The sequence below is a fragment of the Populus euphratica genome, unplaced genomic scaffold (assembly GCF_000495115.2).
Source record: "Populus euphratica unplaced genomic scaffold, PopEup_1.0 scaffold2626.1, whole genome shotgun sequence".
NCBI classification, from domain to species: domain Eukaryota; kingdom Viridiplantae; phylum Streptophyta; class Magnoliopsida; order Malpighiales; family Salicaceae; genus Populus; species Populus euphratica.
Genome location: NW_011502455.1, coordinates 11,459 through 15,512, shown reverse-complemented (window position 1 = coordinate 15,512; position 4,054 = coordinate 11,459). Strand labels below are relative to the sequence as shown.

Genomic DNA, 4,054 nt, shown 5'->3' with positions numbered 1-4,054 from the left:
GCTGGTCAGGTCACTTACTTTGGACCAGTATGGCTGCGGTCTTAGGAGCGCCAAACCGACGATTATTAGGTTGGTCTGGAAGTACAATGTCAGGTGGTGATGGTGTGTTTTTTTGTCCCATTTGGTAGAGAGAACATGTATTAAATAACTCTACAAAGTAAAGCCACAACTAGCCTTTGCTGGAAGAATGAAGAAGAAAGTGAACAGTTGTGCCAAAACAGCACCGTTTTGTATTTTCTTCGAAATGGGTCGATTCCTTTTAATTTTGATGGATTTCTCCTGATTTCTTTCAATTAGGTCACTGGTTACGTCAATGTGAGACCCTGAATGCAAGCGCCTCTTTGACTTCATCATGAAAATTTTTAATTTTCTTATTATTTAATCTCTAAACTTTTACTCACCTTTGTATAAATATTTTTAGTCTTGAGTTTCTTCACCTTTAAACTTTAAATTCTTTAAATTACACTCTTTGAAACATTAATTCATGGTCCTTTTACTTAAAAGTATTTGGTCTTAAGTTTTTTTAATTTAATTCTTAAATAACTTAAAAATTTTAATTTTTTTATAATTATATCTCTAATTTAAACTAATTGACTTTATAATAATTAAATTTGATTCTTTAATATTTCAATCTTTTTAAATAAATTCAAATTAGATTTTTAAATTTATTTTTTTACAAATTAAATTTCTAATAAAATTAATTTAACCTCTTAAAAATTTAATTAAATCTTTTCACTTAATTAATTTTAACCAAAATTAATTTTTAATCTTAATTAATACTATAATTTGGTCTAAGATTGTTAAATTCGTAAATTAACTTATAAAATTATATAATTTTATATGTTAATATATATTAATATACAAAATTATTTTAAAAATAAAATCAAATTAATATCAAGTAAAATTGGTAAAATAAGGTGAAATCAAGATCAAGAGTTTGAAACCATTTTTAAGATTTTAACAAAAAAAAAATCGCATGCATATTTCAAGCTTCTAGCACTCCACATCAACATTAGCTACAATGCATACATATGCAACATTTACCCTAATCTCCTTCTCTCAGTCTCAGGCTCTCAGATGATTCAACAATTAACCACCAAACATGAGATCGACGACTTCCTTTTCATCAACAACATTTTCCTTTTTATCCCTTCTTCAACACTTCAACAGCTTTCTCTTCAATCTTCACTCTTCATCAACAACGCTTTCCTTGTTTTTCCCATCATCAACGACATCCTTTTCAGTCTTCACTGAATCACTATTTATCAACAGGTAATATTTAATTGCTTATATTCAATTTTTCTTACTGGAAAGGGATTTTTAGCCTTGATTGTTCTTTATCCCAGTCCTTGCTTTCTCCTTCTTTTCTCTCCTTACTTGAGTGTGTGACACAGAGATGGTCACCAATCATCAGAGACAATTACTTTTAATTGCTTGAGTTTGATCCTTTGTTGAGTTCGTTCCAGTAATTCTACTTGTTTGCAGGTCTTTTCCTTTGTTAATCGTTCCAATTATTCTACTTCGTTTGAGTAATAAAATGAGCTGATTTAAATCCATTAAAATTTCAAAAGTTGATAGAGTTGCTATAGATCTGTGAAGCTCTTCTTGGTTTAGGCTATTTGAAAACTTGAGGGTGATTTTTGTAGGAGAAGGTGTTGCTCAATTTAGAGACTGTGGATATGTAAATTGTGAGAGAACAGAGAGTGTAAAAACAGAGAAGCAATGTAATTTTTTCTATTTCAAATTACCAAGCAAAACTTAAATTTGTAGAAGACAATAAATAAATTTACCAAACTGAACAACTAGAAAAAGCTTATCTTGCTCTAAAGGTGTTGTCCGAATCTTGACTCTGTCATGATTGCATGGGCGATGGCAAGTGAGGAGCAATGGAGTCTATAGTTTTCATGCGAGTAATAGGTTACACAATAAATATTTCACATTTCTTGCATTTTGTTGTATGGTATGTAAGTTCAAAGCTGTTGTTTATGGTCATTCCTGCACCATGTTCAGAAGATTGACCATTAATCAACTACATATTTTAGCATTGTATAGATGGTCTGCCATGAGAAGTACAAGTTGGAGTTTTTTAGCCACAGATAGAAGGTTTGTTTGTCATGGATGGGTTTTTTGACACTCTGCTCCCTACTCATTGGGCAAGCAAAACCTTGCTAGCTGTTGGTAGTCGCAAGGTTATGTATTTTTTTTCTGTGTTTTCTCTTTAATTTACACTTATCATTAAGTTCTTGGTTAAGTCTGGTCAATATGTGCTTGGATTGAATTAGGTAATGAATTCACCAACCATGCTGGCCTGACCTGTACATGGAATTATATGCATGTGAAGCACCTGCCTCTTTGCTGGCAAAAACGTTTGGTGTATGATATCATAAATTAATTGCCCCTAAATTTTTTGACAATATTGCTATGGACATGTCATGCGTAGTCAGTTTCAGCTAATTAATATTAAAGCTTTTCCGTATATCAGCATGCATAAACATAAAGGCATTCTTCAGTAATTGAGTTTCAGAGGATCATATTGAATATTTAAGGAGTTACAATAGCTTAACATTTCTTTTTTCTTCTTTGGTGCATTTGGTTACTGGATTTGCAGGTCAAGTCTTCTCCACCTGTTCAGACTGCAACACCTGCGCACAATGATCCTGCAATCATCTAGGTGAAGAAAATGACATGGTCTCATGCATATCTATCTATAGATCAATTAGATATTGTTGATTTTTTCAGTCATGCCGTGGTAAAAAATTTTGAACTAGAATGAAGAAAATGGAGATTTTTCTTAGTAATCTAACATTTAGATAAGCATTTATGCTAACTTGTAACAAAGCCAGTGGTATAATATTTTCGTTGTTCAGATATCAATTTGATATACTCATAATTTTATTGACTATTTATTGATGTTGTTTCCAAAATAAAATATGTTTATAGAATATCTAAGTTATGTTTGTATTGATCACAATTTATGTAACAACCAGGCTTTTCAAACCCAAAACAATGATAATTTTATTTTTTTTGTACTTGACACATATCGTATCGGTAATTGGCGAACATGTTCCCTCATATCATTAAGATACAATTTATATATCAATCACAATTAACATTTTATTTAAAAATAAATCTTACATTAATAGATGATATTATGTTTGCATGACTAGAAGTTCATATTAAAAATATACATATATAAATATGAGTTTGCATTCCTATCCTACTAATAGTCATCACAAATTTAATCACAAATTTAAACAGAAGGATTTAATAAATGTTATATGTTTAGTATATTGATTCATATAAAATATTTCGTGATTTAGAATACAACTACATGATTTCTTGCAAAAGTAAGTTACCATGTATTGGGTTTCTTAGGCACCTCGTTGGTATGACATCCTTAGTGTAGTACAAAATATTTAAGAAAATGTAATTACTTAATAATAATAATGATAATTAAATATTTTGACAATTTTATGAAGCATTAACAGTATTCCATGTTTAAAGCATGACATTTATATTTTCTTTTTGTACTTAGTATGAACAACTTGTAATACATATATATGCACAAATTCTTTTCATCATTCATAATTTTAAACTTGGCTATCCTCTTAAGGCATAATTAGCTTAGGCTAATTGTTCACTCACCACGGTCATTCATTTCGGATGCCATCAACCCAAGTTAATCAACCGTTGTCCTAGTCACTGACACGATCAAAAGATTGATATCTTCTCCCACGTGCTGGAGTGTCAAAGTAATAAATAACCCGGCAAGATCGGGGTTGAAATCATAGGGAGGTTAATTGTATAAATTATAGATAATAATAATATAACAACAATAGTAACAAGAACAACAACAACAACAACAATAATAGTACTATTACTAGTAGTAGTAATAATAATGATAATGAAGAAGAAGAAGAAGTTAATGAGAACTTTGAGATGGAAGATTAACGCAAGGATTAAACAATGATAACAATAAATATTAAAGTTAAATAATCTATTAATAATATGTCAAATAAGTATAATATAAACTTTTATTACTCAATTGGAAAAA

The 4,054-nt window shown here is 29.9% G+C and overlaps 1 long non-coding RNA gene across 1 annotated transcript; it reads left to right on the top strand.

Annotated features, from left to right (window-relative positions):
• The first annotated feature begins 1,014 nt into the window (after positions 1–1,014).
• On the top strand, positions 1,015–2,904 carry LOC105119198 (uncharacterized). Its single transcript, XR_841095.1, has 2 exons — positions 1,015–1,272; positions 2,609–2,904. It is a non-coding gene; the product is annotated as an uncharacterized LOC105119198 (long non-coding RNA).
• Positions 2,905–4,054: the final 1,150 nt, after the last annotated feature.